Source organism: Gallus gallus, chromosome 4 (genome assembly GCF_016699485.2).
Source record: "Gallus gallus isolate bGalGal1 chromosome 4, bGalGal1.mat.broiler.GRCg7b, whole genome shotgun sequence".
In the NCBI taxonomy this organism is placed as follows: Eukaryota; Metazoa; Chordata; class Aves; order Galliformes; family Phasianidae; genus Gallus; species Gallus gallus.
In genome coordinates, this window is record NC_052535.1 from 88,302,717 (window position 1) to 88,322,936 (window position 20,220).

Consider the following 20,220-nt stretch of genomic DNA (forward strand, 5'->3'; position numbering starts at 1 on the left):
TTTTCCTTCTATCCAACCTAAATCCTCCCTCTTCTAGTTTGAAACCACCTCCCCTTGTCCTGTCACCACAGACCACGCTAAAGGGTCCCCAGTGTGAGGTCATCCAGGCTGAGCACATCAGCCCCTCCTGCCTGGTGGGTGTGGGACATGGGGGACCAGAGCCAGGGGCAGGCACAAAGCCCACAGAGACATGGGATAATCCTTCCCTAAGCCGTCTGTGATGGATTTAAAGGGTGTTTGTGTCGGTGCCCCGGGATCAAGATCCTTAGGGGATAAGTGTCCGAAGGAAATGAAAGGATTTGAGTTCTCAAGGCCAGGCATGAAACAGAGACACAGCTCCAGCAGAGTGTGAGGGGGGGAGCGGGTGATGTTTTGCATGCTCTGCCTTGTTGGAGAGGGATGCTGGCCCAAATCCCTGCCTGTCTCTATAAGGCTGAGCCATGCAAGCCCTTCAGGGTGCAACAGTGCTTCCATTCCCATGCCAAGGGTGGGGAACTGCAGCAAAAGGATTTGTCCCCATCCTGCCTGGGGCCATGGTCCCCCACATCCTCCCCTCTGCTGCTCATTCATTCACCCAATGGCTCTCCCCAAGCCACCGACACGCTACTGCCTCTTCAAGGGTTAAGGAAGAGGGGGAAAGCCATCAACAGATTGATGGAGGAGTTCATTAAAGAGGGAGCAATTAAATTCCAGCAAGGAGGAATAACCTGCACATCTACGTAGCCCCAGGGAGCAATGCTGGTAGGGCTGCACAGGGCACATGTGGTCACGCTGGGGGACAGCTTGGTGACCTGCAAGACTCGTTCTGAGAACAAACACTGGGCTGCATTCCCTCCAGGAGTGTTTGCAGTCCACAGGCTGCCTTGTTTGCCCAGGGTTGTGGTTCGTTTTGTTTTATTGTTATTTAATTATTATTAAAAGCTACTTCAGGTCCCTGAGAGCGCGGAGGGAAGGCGAAATTCTGGCTGTCCCCAGGGAATGTCAGTGGTGCTGTGTTGGCCATGGATGAGATGAGTTTGGTTGGGCTCTGCTGAAAGACAGACAGTGGTCCTTTGGCTGCAGGACATGGCCTGCCCCAAACACACGTGGCTCATAAATTAACTGAGATAGGCTTTCCCCACATCCCATGTACCCACCTCCTTGCATGACCCCCTGGGTACCATTGCTCTGCCATGTCAGCCTGGCCCTAAAACACCACTTGTGCCGATCAAAAGTGAAGGTCTGGAGAGCATTATGGAGAAGCAGTGGTGGACGGTGGGTCTGTGCCTGCCTTAGTGTCCCTGCTGCAGGGACAGCCCTCCCTGCCTTCCATCCCACAACAGTAAGGCAACGTGCATTGCCTGCCTCGAATGACCACCAACATAGAATCATGAGCGCATTTGGGTTGGAAAAGACCTTCAATATCACCAAATCCAACCATCAACCTGACCTACTGAATCACAGGATCATCAAGGTTGGAAAAGACCTCTAAGACCATCTAGTCCAATCCCAGCCCACCCCCACCGTGCCCACTGACCACGTCCCTCAGCACCACATCTCCATGGCTCTGGAATACCTCCAGGGATGGTGACTTCATCACCTCCCTGGGCAGCCCAAAACATGTCCCCATTCCTTGTCCCCTTACAATTCTTTGCATCACTGGGCACAGAGGATCGTGTTCCCAAGAGCAAGAGAGTAAGGGCAATGTCTGTGGTGGGACAGCTAGTCCTCCTATCCTTATGACTTGGGTGGGATGGCTTTGTTATCACTCCAAGTGCTTGCGAAGGGTAATGCTGGGGATATAATTAGGGCAGGGTCCGTGGGGAGCAGAAAGAGCTTGTACTAAATCAACTGATATAATTAGAAAGCAGGAACAAGGAAATGAGCTCCTGCGCCCATGGCTGGTCTATTTTTCCCATCTCCAGCAACTGGGCTAATAAAAGCTGTGACCTCTGCATGCACATCATAGAATAGAATCATACAGGTTGGGAAAGACCTCTATGATCACCAAGGCCAACCCCAACCCATCCCCACCATGCCCATTGACCACGTCCCTCAGTGCCACATCTCCATGCTTCTTCAACACCTCCAGGGACAGTGACTCTACCACTCCACTGAGCAGCTGTGTCAGTGCCTGACTGCTTTCAGATAAGAAGCTTTTCCTGACATCCAACCTGCACATCTCTTTTGCACATCCCAGTCCCTCTATGGCACAGGCAGACACCACTGCATGGCCCCATGCCCTCCCACCTTTCCCCAGCTGGTGAACGTGCAGTCAGAAATTGCTTATCACACATTTTTCCTGGCTCAAATCATTATTATTGTTCCTGGTGCTGTGCTTCCAGGGGAAAACATGACTTTGGGCCACATACCAACGGATTTGGTTAATTCGTCACCCGCAGACGCACATATATTTATTTAAAAGCGCCTCTTGTTATGTTACTTGGCAACTTCTGAGCCCGAGTATTTCTCCAGCTGATAAATATTTGGGAGACTGCGTGCATGTGTTAATGAGACCATCAGATTTCTCCTGAGCTCCCTGGCCCCATTGCATCTGTGCAGACCCGGAGTGGTGCAGGGACCAGCTGGGCTGATGCAGAGGATGCAGAAGATGCTCAAGGGTTGGAAAGCAACTGAAGAAAGGAAAAAATCACAGAGCAAAAAAGTCCAGCTCAGCTCATTAAATAAGTCCCTGAGCTACTACTGCTGGAGGAAGGAATGCTTTCTTCCAAAGGGGAATCCAAACCATTCGCAGCTCTTCGGGCTGTCCCAAAGCTCAGTGCATGTGTATGAGAAGAGTGGAAAGCGCACCCACTACAAAGAGACTTCATGCAATAAAAGCAGCAAGATGAGATAACACCCACAGGTTCACCCACAGGACCATGTTGGGAGGGCAAAACTCAGGTTTCCTGAGATGAAACGGGAGCTTGGAGGCTCCCACATGGGATGTGGGGGGACTTCCATCTCCCTCCAGCTCATGGCTTCAACCTAACTTGATTATAAGGACATCTTTCCCAATGGCTGCTTTAACACTCGTGTTCTTGCTGCTTAAGGAGGCATAGGACCACGAGGGAAGGTGATCCTATCCCACTGCCCCAGCCCTAAGGGGACCTGGACACCCCAGGGCACCTGGGTTCCCAGGCATGTGCCTCCATTTCATTTTCAGATCCCTCAAATAATAATAATCGTGTTTGCCAGCTCCTGTGACAAGAATGACTAATGGGGAAAGATCTGCCGAGAAGGGAGAGGAGAAAAAAAAAAAAAGAAAAAAAAAAAGAGATTTCCTCTTTTCACCCTTTGTTTGCTGGATGTCTCTGACAGCCCTGGGCACATCTGGGATTTCCCTGGTGCGATCCTATGGGTTTCAAAAGCCTTAGGATAGCTCCGGCAATACCCTTGTCACGCATCAGCTTCCTCAAGGGGACAGGAATCCCTTCAGTAAACTTTTTGCAGCCTGATTTATCCAAATGCCTGATCCACAGCGAGCTATAATGCCACGATTTTCACCGTGCATTTAGAAACCACTCTATCCACCTGCCTTTCTGCAAGGGGTTGGAGAGGTGCTCTCCCTACACACTATGTCATAGCTTGGACCCTGTGGTCATACTGCAGAACCTGCAGAGGTTGGGGATGCTGGCAACATTGGGAATGACGGGGATGTTGGGAAAGATGGCAATACTGGGGACACTGGGGAAGATGGCAGTGGTAATGCAATGGAAACTCAGAGACAACAGCAGAGCTACGAGGTCCTAAGCTGCAGCAAGGGAGGATTTGCTCAAATACAATAGCCACTAGAAATAAAGGAAAGACACTGCTTACCTTCAGAAGGCCTCAGGTAGGCAGGGATCTCCAGCAAGATACCCTTGCCTCCACTGCCACTCCTTAAATGAGGTCTGGATTAAAAAGGGGTGGATCCTGGCTCCACCCTTTCCAGTCACTCAGGTGCATGCAGTACACCTGAGCTCCCCTGGGTTGGCCCTGCCTTCCTACCAGATGCTCAATCACTTTTTCAAGCTGTGACAGCATTTCTGCTACAGCAGCGCTGGGGACAGTGGGGATGTTGGCAATGCTGGGGGCTTTAGGGTTGTTGGGGACGCGGGGGATGTTGAGGACATTGGGAATGTTGGGGAAGATGGCAATGTTGGAGATGTTGAGGACATTGGGGATGTTGGGCAAACGGACAGTACTGGGGACTCTGGGGATGTTGAGGATGTTGGGGACGTAGGGAACACTGGGGATGCTGGGGATGTTGGGGACATTGGAGATATTTGGGAAGCTAGCAGTGTTGGGGACTTCGGGGACATTTAGGATGTTGAGGAAGATGGTGGTATTGGGGATGCTGGGGATGTTGGGGATGCTGGGGATGTTGGGAACGCTGGAGACATTGGGGGGGCTTTGAGGGGTGTTGGGGACATTGGAGATGTTGGGGAAGCTGGCAGTCTTGTGGACTTTGGGGACACTGGGGATACTGGGGACGCCCCCACAGATACTGGGGGCTTTCCAGCACTTTTCAGCCTCCTCCTTTTGGATCTGGGCGATGCTCCTTAGGACATCAGCCTGCCGACCCAGCAAATATTATCTCGGGTATGGGGGATCCCCTCTGTGAAGCCCCGCACACTCCTGCGCTGCTCATTCAATGCCCCACAGAGCTACGGGGAGATTTTCATCCCCTACACAAATCCCTCCCACGCTCCCACATCCCCGTGCAGGGGACACGGGGGGACCACGCCGTCCCCACGCCGCTCCCAATCTCCTTTCCCAAACCGTTGCGAGCAAATCCATTCCCCAGCCGGGCTGAACTCGGATGACAGCATTGCATGCTATATATAGCGGCAGCGGATCGCCGCTCCATCCAAGCGGGGCCACACATAAACAAACGGCGGCGCGCGGATACCTCCGTGGGGAGGGGATGGTGAGCGACCTGAGTGCGACGGAGGAGCCCCCCCAGACCCCACAGCGGGGGGTCCTGCGCCCCTGTTTTAATGCCTGCATCGCTCTGCTGCCGGTGTAACGTGGGTTTGAAGATGAAGGATGTGCCGGAGGGTGTTGGGAGAAGAGCTAAGGGAGGCACCAAGGGTTATCCCGGGGGGCAGCGGCATCCCCAGGCTGGGATCGCGCTGAGAGCTCGGCATCCTCCTCAGCGTCCCCTCCCCATAGCGTGATGCTGCCACGGGATCCCCAGGTTTGGACCCACCGATGGATGGAGGGATATATAGGGGTTGGCACACCCAGATGGGGCTCGGTGCTGCACTGCAGCACAGCCCAGGTCTTGCCCTGGCTTTGCCATGGGGCCGTGCCATGGGGATGCTCACGGGGATGCTCATGGGGATGGATGGAGCCCACGGGGTTGGGGAGCACCCACATCCCTGCCAGCATGCACCCACCCCTGGGGGTCTGCAGCGAGCAGCACAGCCATACCCACATCCCCCGGGTGAGGTCCCAGGCTGGGAGCCCCGTGTCCCCCCCGTGACCCCCCAATCTCCCCCCCCCCCCCATCCCTCCCTGCCGCCACCGCTGGGCCACCCAGCGCCGAGGCAGATGACATAATTCCCAGCAGCTGCACACGGAGATCGCTCGGCCCCTTCGCCGAATCCCACCCCAGCCCCTTCCCCTCCAAAATAAGCTCACAAACGAAGGAAGCTGGGGGAAGGGGGGGGGGGGGGGGAGGGGATGGGGTTTTGGGGGAGGGGGGTACAAACAGGTTTGCAACCCCCCCACCCCTCACCGCCCCTCCCCTCCTCGCTCGCACTCTATTTTTGGGTGCTGTCATTTCCAAGCAGCTGTGACTTTAGGCACAAACAAGCAGCAACCCCCCCTCCCCCCCCCCCATTAATTAATTAATCAATCAATTAATAAACCAAACAACCTCACACCTCTTCCATCACAGAGCTCCAACCTCCCCCCCCCCCCCCCCCAAATTCCCCATGGGTGGGTGCTTGGGGTGATGTCCCCCCCTTCCTCCCCACACGTCTCCTCTCTCCCCCATTCTAATCTCAAAGCCACTTCGGGAGGTGCGGGCAGAGATAAGGGGGACCCACACCCCCCCGCCAGCACCTCCCCATCCTCCCGCAGCCTCCTCACCAGTATCTCCCAGTTCCTCCCCACCCGTTGCCTTACTGGTGGCGGGGAAGCTCGCCGGGCAGCGCTGAGGGGCGGGGGTAGGGCTGGAGCCTGGGGGGCCCCTCCGGCCCCGTCGGAGAGCTCTCATCTCATTTCGTCGCGCGTGTCACCCCACGCACACGCACACGCACACACACACACACACGCCTCTCGCAGCCACGTTCCCCCCCTTCTTGCGGCAAAACGGCGGCCGGCCCCGACCCCACCCCCTGTCAAAGCTTCAGCCTAACAGCGAGGGAGGGAGGGAGGAAGGATGGAGGCAGAGCTGCTCTCCGGCCCTTTAACCCTTCCCTCGCTGAATCCGCTGGGGTGCAGCCTGGGGACCCCCCCCTCCTCCCCCCGTAGCCTACTGCTGTGTCTCGCTCGTCTCGCGGCACCCAAGATCTGAGCTGATTCCCCCAAATCTTCCTTACCCCGGGCTGCAGCTGGAGTGCTGTGTCCAATGCTGGGCCCCAGCACGGGGGAATCACAGAATCACTGCGGTGGGAAATGACCTCTGAGATCAACAAGTCCAACTGCCAACTCATCCCCACCGTGCCCACACGTCACCCAGCTGGCACTCCATCCGGAGGCATTGAGACAGCTGCACCACGGGGAGATGGGCTCCAGGTCCTCCTCTAGAAGGGGGCACTGCTGGGTACCCCAAGTGGGAAGGGACAGAGAAGGAACCCCAGGTGTCCCCCACCCAGTGATGGGACACCACCAGAGGATGCTCAGAGGATGGTGCAGCTCCACCGGCAGCCTATCTGCAGTACAGCTGTAGATGGACACCTAAGGGAAAGCAAAACCAGGACAGTATTTCCCCCTCGCACTCTCCAGCCATCTTCAGTTTAGGATATTCCCAGTGGGTGAGCATTCTACCAACACAGCCCAGCAGAATTAAGCTCTCATTGTACCCCACGGTTGGAGCAGCAGCAGTTCCCAGCTGCGCTTCCACACTGCTAAAAGGATGGTTTTGCAGGGTCCAGGGCTCAGTGAGTTATCCAGGTTGGTTATTAGGGACAATTCCTTCTCCCTAAGAGTGTTCAGTCACTGACACAGCTGCGCAGGGAGGTGGTGGAGTCACCATCCCTACCGGTGTTCCAGAGCCATGGAGATGTGGCACTTGGGAGCATAGTTCACATGGTGGGGGTGGGCTGACAGGCTCTGTAGAAGAATTACCCCAGGATAATGCTGGAGCAGCAGGTTTTGCAGCTGTTGATCTCTTTCCAGAAGTGCTCGATGATGAAGTTGGCTCATAGAGCAGGCCAGGATGAGTGCTCTGTCCCGGGGACATCGCTCATCCTCTGCTGTTTGCCACCCTCATGGCTCTGCCAGCATCTCGAGTGGACTTTGTTTTCCCTCATCTCGGTGCGGTTATCGCGCTCCATCCGTCAGATTGCAGCGAGTCCCAGGGAGAAGGTGCCAACTTTAACATATGCCTGAACAGTTCTTTTCAGACATATACAAACTGGAACAATGCCTCGCTGAGAATATGCTTGTTGATGCAATTTGCCAACTGTGGTTTCAGATCTGCTCTTTTCAGCAAGTACCAGCTATGTGTAGACAGTGCAGGATCTTGGATAGCTGCGGTCCGAGGGGCTCTCTGGAAGTCTCTCTCCAGGCACGGGTGAGCTAATGGGGAAGAGGGTGTAAGGATGAGTGAAGACATCCATGCATATTGCAAATAGTTCTCAGAAAAATGCAGCTCTGCCTCCAGGAACCTCTGTCCCTCTTCCCTTTGCCTCTCTCTGCTTTAGGAAGTGGCCAACGCTGGAGAGTCACTGGTTTCTTTACAGGGATTTGGAATCACGGGATCCTTAAGGTTGGAAAACACGTCTTAGACCATCAAGTCCAACCCCACCATGCCCACTGACCACGTCTCTCAGTGCCACATCTCCATAGTTCTTGAACACCTCCATGTTTGGTGACTCCACCACCTCCCATGGCAGCTGTGCCAATGCCTGACCGCCCTTTTAGAGAATAAATGTTTCATAATATCCAACCTGAACCTCCTCTGGGACGATTTAAGGACATTCCCTATCAAGCAGGACTTTGTTCAGCTCCTCACACCTTCTGGGTTCAGACGCCTTCACCATCAGTCCCCATCATGGAACATGACTGGTTGATGGATGGGTTGATGGTTGGACTAGATGATCTTAGTGGTGTTTCCAACCTTAAGGATTCTATGATACCGAGGTAGGTTTGGGGTTGTGTCCAAGCTTGCCAAGCGGGCAGTGAAGCTTGCTGAGTCTGATGAGGCAGAGATGTTTTCTCAGCATCACCCTTCAGGCTGTGTCTATACTGTTGCTTCCATGCCCTTCAGCTCCCCGGGTCAGGAATCACACCTCCTTCTTTGCTGGTGGAACACCCTGAGCAGCTGTAGGGTTGGATGTGGGCACATCGATGAGTCAGTCCAAGAGCAGAGGGTCAGTTCTGAACGGCCCATTCTGCACAGAGCACTGCCAAAGGCGTATGTGTTTGAGGCAGCAAATAATCAAGAGACCATTGTTCATAGCAACCTCAGTGGAAATATTTTTGTGTGTGTATGTATGTGTGTGCTGGCATCCAATTTGGCAGTGGTTACTCAGCACTCGTGGGCGGCCTGTCCCTTTCTCTCAGCTGGAGTCTCCTCCTCCTCACAGGGACCCAGAAGAGGGTTGGAACTGGAGCAGATGGTTTGGGGGTGCTCAGAAATACCACTGCCAAGGGCTGCCTCATCAGCAGCTCCAGCTCCATGGTGTGCTGAATGTGCTTGAGACCAAGGAGGTCTCTCCGAGGAAGTGGGGACATGGGGGGCTGCCAGAAGGTCCTGGAGACATCATAGAATCATAGAACTATTTGAGCTGGGAAGGACATTTGAAGTTCATTTAGTCCAACTCCCCTGCATTGAATAGGGGCACCTACAGCTTGATCAGGTGCTCAGAGCCCTGTCCAGCCTGGCCTTCAGTGTCTCCAAGAATGGGGCATCCACCGCCTCTCTGGGCATCGGCACTCGGTTGGATTCTGAAAAGGATCAGAAATGGAGGAGATCTGTGGACCTTTGGAGACCTTCCCTACCCACACCCAAGAAACTTTAACCCACCAGCACTGAGAGGACGGAGAGTCCTGGCTGAGCAGTTTTGCAGGGAAGAAAAGTCTTTGTCCGGGTGAGAATCCAAGGGTGGAAACCTGGATAGCAGACATGTGCTGGAAGGCTCCATCCATCCACGCATCTCCGAGTACAACACAAGATCTACCACAGAAACTCCCAGTCTCCCATTGAAAGCATCACTGCTGCTCTCATCCCCACAGGAGTGAATGGAGGATGACTTTCTCCTGATCTCTGTCCCCTCCACAGCTCCCGGCATTTTGCTTCCTCCAAAGCAATGCTTTGGAATCAGCCGAGATGAAACGGAGCGGCTCCTACACACCTTGGGAGCTCAGGCAGGGCTGCTTCCCACACAGTGTCTTTCACCCAAATTAAACAGCTCTCAGCTGAGCTCCTCCATCCATCACGCCAACCCGCAGGCACAGCTCGCTTTTGGCAGCTTTCTACGCATTTTGGTTCACGTTTGGTGCAAAACAAGCAGGGACCTCTTTTGTCAACGTGTTGCATGGGGCACACAGCCTACAGAACTGCAGGGCCGTCCTTGAAATGGCTCACACTGGAGTCAGTGGGAGGCTTGCAGTCATTAAATATAGCCAAGACCCGGGTAACAAGTGCTGTATTCAGACCGCCCACTAAAGGGGAAGGATGGATGGGGTCTGTCCCCAAGGGCTGGGTCACTCCATGGGGAGGTATCACTGAGATATTGGGTTTCCACTGAATAAAACAGCCTAGGAACCTCCTTGGTACAGCATGAAAGTAAATAACAGCAGGCTTCACTGGCAGATGCACCCAGAAGGCTGAGTGCACTCTGTTGGTGGTGTCCGGATCAGGGAATCGTGGAATCATAGAATGGTTTGAGTTAGATGGGACGTTTAGAGGTCATCTACTCCAACTCCTGTGAAATGAATGGGGACATCTATTGCTTGATCAAGCTGTGGTCCAGCCTGGCCTTGAATGTCTCCAGGTCTAGGGGCATCCAGCACCTCTCTGGACAACCTATGCCAGTGCTTCACCAGCTGGATGTAATGCAGCTGGCCACATCTTGGTGCCTGAATTGATGCACCGCCCTACACTGAGGTGATAGGAGGCACTTTCAGTTGCCCATGCATGTCTGAAGGCACTGTAGATGTCCCAGGGTATTCCAGGCAAAGAGATGGGATATAGTTTCTGTGTTGGCATCACTGTGGGATAACTCAGTGGAGATTCTTGGTGGAAACCAAAGGCTGTTTTCTCATGTAGGCTGACATCTGTGGTGACGAGTGCCACAGCCCCACGTTCACATCCAGCTGTTTGAGGTGGGAAACTGAGGAGCTCCTGAGCTCCCTGTGCCAGAAACACCTGCGCTGGTCATGCCCAGCTCCATACTGGGTTTGGATGGCTGCATTTCAGGAGAAATCACCATTGCATTTTTAGCTCTGCATCCTTAGCCAGGGCTAGCAAATCCTCCAGCCCCTCGCTGCCTGCTTGCTGGAGAGCAGCCCCAGGGAATGACCTTAGACTCAAATTGCATTAAGAAAGGTCCTGGTGAAGCAAGGCAGCTCTCAGAGCCAGGGTTTGCTGGCAGCCTAGGCAACCGCCTTGGGCTCCTTCCAGCCTCCAGGGAGAAGCACAGTCCCCAGGAATCAATAGCTGAGTGCTTCTAACAGTCAGCGGGACTTTGGCTTGATCTAAGCCATTCTATTTGGTTATTTTTCTCTTCTGAAAGCAAACAAGGTCCCTAAATGAGGCTTCTGGATTCAGGCATCTTGCAGAGGATCAGCCTTGACCCATTGCAAGGGGAGGGTTGGGTTCGTGCTGGCTGATCACATTCGTCCCTCTGTCCTCCTGGCCTCTGGAATGCTGAAATCCTGTTATGGCAAAGATGGGCAAATATTAAAAGATCCTATGTGATGCCAACTCTCGTAGCACATGGGAGAGGTAGGCTGAGGGGGTCCTGCTCTTATCTAATCTGGGCCATATAAAGATCCCATAGAAACAATTAGGGTTGGAAAAGACCTCTACGATCATTGAGTGCTCCAAGAAACCTGAAAAAAAAAAAGCCCTGAGAAATGTGGTTCATGGCCAGAGATGGCAGAGCTCGGTCCGGTTCGTGAGAGAGGGGAGGAAGGTGAGTGGGTCACATTACACACATTGCACTGTGAAGCCTTTTCTGGGGTTCAGAGCTCAACAGCATAGCTGGGAAAAGGCACAGAGAAAGGCAGCGGGGAGCTGTAGCTGCCCGAATTCCCAAGTTCACCCATTTTTCAACAGTGAGGGTGTTTCACCAGCTGGACAACTTGCAATTGGAATCTCTCCCAGTCTTTAAACTGAGCCCATCTGTGTTTTTAAGTACTGAGTTTAACCCCAGAAATTATGATCTGGATGGAAAAACATTGAGCTGCGAGCCGCGTTCTGACAAGGTTCAGACGAGATGCACGTAACGACCCCCCAGGAACAACATCCAACCCATGCACCTCTCCGAAACAAACTCCAGGATGTTTTAAAATCTGTTTGTGCTACGCCTCGCGCCATGTAGCAACAGCTGAAGGTCATAAGAGCTGTATAAATAGAAGGGAGATTTTATTGTGACACGTCCATCCGGAGCCATTGCTCTTGGGGATGCCATCTGGGATGGGGGAATGGGATCCTGCACATTGCCTCTGCAGCAAAGAAAAAGCAATCCTTGTCATTGCAGGAGTGTAAGGCGATACCGTGTGTGCAGGGAGGTTGCAACTCTGCTCCTGATTTTGCTCCTTCTCAAGAAGAGTTGGATGTGTGAGAGCCACCTTTGGAATGCAAACAGTCTCCAGTGGGGCTTAAATCATACACCCAAAAAGGAAGGTTTTCACCCATAAAAAGTGAACTCCTTGAGAGTGGCTTATGGCTGCGCTTCCCACGTGTGCACATCAGTGCTCCCATTGGATGGGGTGACTGGGGCTCTCTGATGTGCTGTAGGCATTTATGTCTGTAAGGTCTGACGACACGCTGTTGGAGATGTGTTCTGGAGATGGCAAAATCCCTGCATTGAGGAGCTTTTGTGCCACCCATCAACTCCCTGCGGGCAGCCCTTTGTTCTTCCTGGTGTTTATGGGTGGTGAGGTCTTCAGGCTCTGGAGCAGTGGATGCTGCTTTGAACCTTTGGTCTCTGCCAGAACGATGGCTCTGGGAGGTCTTCAGCAACTCATGGTTGACCTGAAAGTGGGAGAGAATGGGGACCTGTGATGGAGGAACCACAGAGATCACAGCAAAAATGGAGGGGTGAAACACATGAGCTTGATCCCAGCTGGTGGGATGTCCCTGCTAGGGAAGGCCACCTCAATTCCTGCTGCTCCTGGAGCAACGCATCAAGGTAGCCTTGGAGAGGAGGCGAGACCTTCCCTTTCACTGCTTGGTGCTGAAGATAACTCGTGGTATTTACTTAAGGAAAGCAATCTGAGAGGGATGTAGGCTGTAAATCTTCAGGCGTCACTGCTGGATGAGAGCCAGAGAGCCTCTCAACTCCATCTGTGCGAGGACCCAGACCATGCCATGGCCGTGTCTGCCTTCCCATTGAGGGCAGCAGCATCACATCCTGTCCCAGGACATCATCGTGCTTCCTCCCAGTGCCACGCTCCCCCTGGTCAGTGCAGGGGAGTTGGACTAGATGATCTTTAAGGATCCCTTCCAACTCTAATGATGATTTGATAAGGAGGATGCCAGAGCTGCTCTGCAACTAAGACTGCTTCTTCTCCTCCCTGAAGGACAGCCCCTTACGTGGCATTATAACCGCGGGGAGGAAAATCTTTCCCCTCCTGCTATGATTGCTGATACGGTATTGGATTGTGCAATGGGTCACAGCTATTGATCACAGCGGGCTAAAAAAGAAACAACTCATAAATAACTCCTGACATCCCCAGCTGTGCCAGAAACCCTGGCTGAACAAAGGGCTCTTGGGAAAGCTCTTGTTGGTATTTCTCTGGTCCCTCTCCTTTGGAAAACACTTGGGACAGCTTTGGCTCAAGCCAGATGATAGGGACTCGCTAAATGCTATTGCAGATGTTTTCATAGCAAGGCTGAGTTATCTCAGCCCTTAATCCAGCCTTTTCTGGTAGAGCATCATCAGCCTAATTAGTCTGGGGCAGTGCTGCTCATGTCCAGCCCAGTGCTGGTCTTGTGCCCTCTCTCACTGATGCTGGAGCTGGTATGTGGGCAGATGGCATGGCCAGAAGGGAAAGAAAGTCACAAAACTGCATGAATTTGGCAAAAAGAACTGTAATAAATGTGTGCTAGGGAGGCTGAGGGGATCATACTTGGGTTGTTCTTTCTTAAGGAAACTCAGCCCTACACGGATCTGGGGTGGGGAAAAAGATAGCATGGTCTGTGCAGGGTACCTGAGACACATTCAGAGCCTCTGCCAGGGTCCAGCAGTAGGAAGCAATTGGGCTGTTTAATGGATGAGAAACTGGTTTCAAGACTGTACCCAGAGAGTGGTGGTCAATGGCTCAATGTCCAGATGGACATCAGTGATGTGTGCTGCCCCTCAGGGGTCAGTACTGGGACCAGTGCCCTTTAGCATCTTGATCAATGACACTGATAGGGGATTGAGTGCATCCTCAGCAAGTCTGTGGGTGACACCTCTCCTATGAGGACAGGCTGAGGGGGCTGGGGCTGTTCATCCTGGAGAGGAGAAGGCTGCAGAGAGACCTTCCAACTCAAAAGGTTCTATGATTCTATGCAGGAGCAAGAGGAGATGCACTGGGGCACAAAGAGTGGCTAACAACCAGAAAGGGTGGACAGACAGACATCAGGATTCCTTGCAGCACCACCCTCCATGGGGCGCTCACTGGTGCTCACCAGATCCCATGTGCTCTTTGCAGAGTGACCACGGTGAGGGATACAACAGGGAATGCCCAGGCACTGCATCTCTCCTCCCACTACCTCATGCTCCCTTTCTCCCTCTCCCTCTTTTTTCCTTTTTACATGGCAGAAAAAAACCCACCGTTCCCCACATAATGATGATTTGGCCAACAGGTCAAGTCAAGCATGACAGATTTCATTTTCAAGCTGGAGTCAGGCAGTAAATTGCTCTAATGCTGCTGGCACGGAGATCGCTGTGCTGAAAGGCTCTTGCAAATGAGGTCTCCTGGCATCACCTGACTGCTCAGAGCTGAGCAATGCCTTGTGTTGTTGGGGGGCCAGGGGTAAATAAGGCTTTGGGAGCAGCACCATGCCTGTGTCTCATGTCCTGGAGGCATTTCCTTGGGGTTGGATCCCTTGTTCCCAAAAGCACCAAGGACTCTGAGTGCAGAAATGACGGGGTGGGGTGTGCTGTGTTGTGGGTCATCCTATGTTGTAAGGGTGCAGAGTGCAGTGTGTGCTTGGTGTGTGAGTTATCTCGTGTGTAACATATAGTGGCCATGCACCATATTGTGGGCATGGCGGTGATGGGCTGGCAGTTGGACTGGGCCTTCTTAGTGGTCTTTTCCAACTTTAAAGATCCTGTGCTTCTATGATCTCACTGACAAAGGCCCTGTGATGGATTTCAGGGCGTGCTGGTGCTGAGAGAGCTCCAAAAGACACCAAGGCCCTGATATGAACTTAAGAGATAAATCCATCTCGCTGCAGAGGGAGATGGAGAATCAGCCAGGGAGGGGAAAGTTTATTTAGAGAAACAACCGTGGGCTGCCTGCCCACACCAGGCTTTTAGCTGATGAGCTGCACGTGCCATGCCTGGGGGCGGCTGGGGGAAGGAGGCTGTGGATATAAGGCACATGGCACCTCCTGCAGAGCCCCAGGGCTGGTCCAGCAGGACCTCGTCACTTGTAGCATCACCTCTGCCAAATGAGATAACCCTAGACACTCCTATATCCTTTAAAAGCTCAGCAAGGACATCTGGAGGTGCCCAAGGCCAAGGATGGGGCCCTGGGCATCCTGTTCTGGTGGGGGACAAGCAGCCCACAGCAGGGTTTGGGGCTGGATGGGCTTTAAGGACCCTTCCAACCCAACCATTCTATGGTTCTATGATTCTGTGATCTCTTTGCTGTGAGTGGGTGCGCATGCAGACAAATCAGCCTTGGGAATCCCAATGAATGTGGCTGTTGTGGGGTGCCATGTGTTTGAATACATGGATGGAGATGGATGGCCAACATGCTCGTGGCTCTTGGGATCCCAGATGTGCTCTAGGATCAACCACATCTGTTTGCATGGGAGCTGTGGGGAAGCTTTGATGCAGGGCACAGGACCCAATGGGCTTCCACATATTGTCACTGTGTGATGTAAATGGGCTTTCCATCCTCCTCCCATGCCCACCAGCTTGTTCAAGGGAACCTGGCTAACTGTTTTCCTGGCCCCATGCTGTGCGTTTTGCATCCCAAGAGAACTGCTCACATGCCTTTAATTAAATGTCAAGTTATGCAGGGTTTTTAAGAGCCCTGTGATCAGAAAGATTCATGGAGAGCTCAATTATGGCGCAAGGAGGAGGTGGGCAGGGGGGATGTGATGGGTAGGGAAAGTCACTGTATTCAGTTCTGTGCTGTGTTTCCCACCCCTGGAACAGGAAAAACGAGGAATGCGGGAGTGCTTCCTGATGCATGACCCTTAGAGGTGTGGGTAGATGCCACCAGCTTTGCATCTTCTCCATGCCAAGTCCACTGAAATCCCCTCCCTGTCCTGACTACCTCCCCATTAAGGTTGGGCTACAAAAGGTGAACTGACTGATTTGGAGAGATGCCACATGAGCTTTCTTGCAGCTCATGCAGGGCTGGATGCCAAGTGCTGGCACTCCCAAAGGAGTTCGGACACTTCAGGCCAATTTGTTCTCCCAAGGAGACTTGGAGGTGGCACAGGAGGCAGCAGGCAGGACGGAGGGCTGAAGGTAGGACACATCCATCATCTTCCCATAGGCCACTGCTAATGCTACGTGCAGGAAAATTCTGCCCCAGGGCTGCTGCCTTGGGTCAGAGGATGCCCTGAACAGCTTTTCCCCAGTGAAGAATCTCTCAACGGCTGTGTACTGTCTTGCTTTTGGTGGCAGAGCTGTGAGCTTGATCTGGTTCTTGCAGAGCACAAAAGGTTTCTGTGCTGCCCAAGAGTGTAGGTGGGAGTGATGGGGTATGGAAATCTGAAGCTGCGTTTCTTCCCTCTCCTTTCCCAGTAAGAATCCCTCTGACCTGCATGTAAAGGACCAATAAAAACACTTTCTGACTCTCTGTGATACGTACAGCTTCATCAGATGCATGTAGCCCAGAACCCAGGGGAGGTGATCTCCATCACGTCTCTGTCGTCTCCTCTGCCCATCACAGTGCTCAAACATGGCCCCGTGATCCCAGCATGAACCTGAAGGTAGGAGAGGCTGGACTCTGTTGTATGCAGCAATGGGGACATTTTCCTATTGCACCACAGCTTCTGGTGCTTCTCACCCTCCCTCCCAGAGCTCTTCAGTTCACAGTCCCGTTCTGTTTTTGATGCCAGTGACAAGAGCAACATCCCACTTTGTGGGCAGGAGGCAGGAGGAGGACTTAGTCACTCCCTTCAACAAAACAGGGAGAACAGTAGTGCTTCTGTCTGGACCCTTGGAAAAGGCAACCGAAGAGAGGAACACCCAAACTCTGGTGGAACACTTCAAAATGTCTGTGCATCTCTGCCTTTGAGGTAAAAAAGACAGATTTCTATGTGCTGCTCTGGTAGGATGCCAGAAGGACTTGGAAAGCTCTCAGGGCATCAGCGTGTTGGTCTCACCTTGGGGAAGCGATGGTGTCACCCAGCGTCCTCACCTTCCCCCTCTGGGATGCTCAGCTATGCGTGACCTCGATGGAGCTGCTCCTCCTCCATGCATTTTGAAGGCCTTGGCTGTCTGGGAGGCATCCTAATGTTGTTCCTCTGGTGGGATCTCATTATGTGATGAGCTGAACATCTGGATTAAAATAGATCAAATAGGCACTAAATCCTAAATAAGCCCGAGAGCTCAGTGGCAGCCATATGCTTCCTACTGACAAGCTCAAAAAATCTCTCCTTGCCATTAGCTCACACTGCATATGGTGTTTTATCCTCCTCCAACCCAACTCTGGGACCAAACTCTTCTGCTCTTCCTCCCCAGCCATCCCTGCTTGGCTGTACTCTGAACCTGTAGCCTCTTCCTCAGCAGGGCTGGCTGAGGGCACAGTGAGCTCTGCTGGTGAGAAGATGGGTGGGCACTGACCCCACTGCACAAAGCATTTGTGAACAGGGAGGTGGTGGGGTCCCCATTCTTGGAGGTGTTCAAGAAAAGGGTGAATGTTGTACTGGGGGACACTGCTTAGTGGGCATGGTAGCGATGGACAGATGGTTGGGCTTGATGATCTGAGTGGTCTTTTCCAACCTTAGTGATTCTATGATTCTGTGTCCTTAAGTGTCCTTAAGAGGAAGCTCTTCTTGGGGGCTGAGCCCTCCGTGTTCCTCTTGGCTCCAAAAGAATGCAGGCAACAAAACACTACCACGTTCCATGTTGTTCCAGGATTTTTTGCTAGCTGAACCCATATTTAAGCCAACCATGAACTGTTATGCATGAATCAAAGAGTCATTAAGGGTGGAAAGACCTCTAAGATCACCAAGTCCAACATCAACCCATCCCCAGCATGCCACTAAGCCATGTCCCTCAGTGCCACATCTACCTTCTCCTTGAACATTTCCAGGTTAGTGGGCATGATGGTGAAAGGTTGACGTTTGGACTTGGTGGTCTTAGAGCTCTTTTCCAACCTCAGTGATTCTGTGATTCTTTTCTGGGGAACCTTGTAGTGTAGAAAATAAGGCATGGACATTGCCTTAGGTCAGAAGCCTTACTGAGCTTAGTAAGACAAGGGCAAAGGTCTTGTGAAGTCGGAGTGCTTTTAATGCTCTCAGCCCCACCAGCACATTGCCCAGTGCTCAGATGAGCGTTGCCAGTGCAGTCATGCTACCGGCATCTTGCATGAGTGCAGCTTTAGCCAAGCTTTTTGCAACAGAGTGGTTTCACCCCAGAATACCCTTCCAGATGGCAAAGGTAAAGCAGAAGTAGGGGATCATATTATAACCCAGTCTACTGGATGATATGACAGAAATGTCAGCACCGGTGTGAAGATATCAGCAGTGGCCTCAGCACCAGGGTGACAATTCCTAAAATTGTGGGGTGCTGGTGACTTGCTGTGACAACAAAGGAGGGGTAAGCACAGCGATGCAGGAAAGGATGGATGGCAGGAAGTCTGCGCTTAACGGTTGTAATTGCATTATTAATGGGAATTTGCAGTAATTGGATAATTTGAATGCTACATGCTAGCCTCATTGCAACAAGGCTAGCAAAAATTACTTGCTTTATCTTGATGTGATTGTTAATGAGACTAACACCAAGCTCCCCACTCTGAGCATAAGGTCTGTCCCCTTTGCTTGCCACTAAACGTAGCACTTCAAAGATAATAATCTGGAAAAGGCATCTGTGCATGGAAAAATCAGGGCACTCACAACTGCAGCTGGCCACAGAAACCCTCCTGCCCTCTCCAGGACTGGATTTTGCAGGGGGCAATAGGGATTAATAACGGGATGAGTGTGGGGGTCCTGCTGGTGCTCCTTTCCCCACACTGCCCATGGTCATGGTCGCCCTGGGAGACATGAGTGGCAGTCTGTGTGCTGTGCTTGGGGGCTGCATCCTGCTGGGGAGGTCAGAAGGCCCCGTTTGGGCTGATGCCATTTGGCAGAAGGAAGGATGTGGTACCCACCTTCAGGTTGCACAGCCTGGAGGAACCACCTCTTCATTTCCAGACACGTCTCCCCACACTGCCCCAGCTCCCCATTTTTTGGCAGAAGAGCCCGGCTGTGCTGCAGTAGCACGAGACGGACACACTTCTTTTCCCCTTCGGGCAAGATCCCGTGATTTTACAGCTGATCTCCCAATTCTTTTCGAGGGGAAACGAGAGGAAATGACATACCCCAGGATGGGAATTACTAAGTCAGGAACTCCCCCAGGCTTTGTTTCGGCTGGCGAATGTTTTCCTTCCCCCCCTGCTTGCCCTTCCCCTGGCTTGTTGAGAAAGGTCTGAATTTCAGGGCGGTGGGGGAAGGGATGCTCTCCGCGCAGCCTCTCCTGCCTCTGGTCGTGTCTGCTTGTGGCCGATCCCTTCGCTGTGCAGGGTGATGCTGATGTGGAGTGACACTTGACCGCGCCATGCAGGGAGAGGGCAGCCCCCGCCAGCGCTCCCCCTCCTGCAGCCGACGTTGCTGGGGGAGCTGTCCCCATGGCGGGGTGGTGGTCGGCACCCCACTGCCCCCTGCGGGGTCCCCAGGATGTGGGACATGGAGAAGGAGGTAGGAGTAGGGCTGGGAAAATGCTCCTGCGCATCTGCTGGTGAAGATCATCCCTTGAGGTACTGGAGGGCAGAAGGACTTCTGAGGCGTGGGCTGACGTGGCTTGCAGATCTGGGTGATGGGCTGTGGGAGATGTAGCCAACAGCTGAGGGCTAAAGGTGACCCAGCCTCCATCCCCAGCCTCTTCTTATCCACACCCACCATCCATTCTCTGTTCCATCCTCCTCTTCTCCATCCCTGTCCTCCATTCCTCCATCTTCAGTCTCCCCTTCTCCATCCTCATCCCTGCCTTCTCCATCCCCAGCCTTTCCCTCTCCATTGCCAACCTCGATTTTTCCATCCTCAGCCTCCCAGTCTTCATTCTCAGCCTCCACTTCTCCATCTCCATCCTCCATTTTCCCATTCTCAGCCTCTCCTTCTCTATCCCCATCCTCCATTTCCCCTTTTCCATCCCCAGACCTTTCTTCTCTAGCCATAGCCTCTCATTCCTCATCCCCAGCCTCTTGGTTCCCTCTGCTAACCCTGTGCTTGGGAAAGAATCACTGTTAGCTACGTTCATCACTCTGTTCATCTGCCATGAGCTTGACTTGGCTGCATACATCCTGGCTCTGTGAGACACCAAGGTCTGTGCTGTGAGCCAGGAACCAGGAGGAGAAAAAGCAGAGCCTGTATGTTCCCACTTCATACCCAAGTTCAGTGCAGGGTCTGAAAACACCAGCTGCAGAAAACAGACCTGATTTCTCACCCCCAAATCAAGAAGACACAGGGCAAGGGACATGACC

The 20,220-nt window shown here is 52.9% G+C and overlaps 1 protein-coding gene across 4 annotated transcripts in view; it reads right to left on the reverse strand.

Moving 5' to 3' along the window:
- Window positions 1–7,722, reverse strand: part of LZTS3 (leucine zipper tumor suppressor family member 3) — a 44,236-nt gene extending 36,514 nt beyond the window's left edge. For 2 of the 4 annotated variants that reach the window (XM_040700095.2, XM_420876.8), the window contains exon 1: window positions 6,097–6,287. The gene's annotated coding sequence lies outside the window, so the exon portion shown is untranslated. Of the gene's footprint in view, window positions 1–6,060; window positions 6,288–6,512 lie in introns of those variants that run through there. The other 2 variants (XM_046941159.1, XM_040700093.2) reach the window with 2 other exon arrangements.
- Window positions 7,723–20,220: the final 12,498 nt, after the last annotated feature.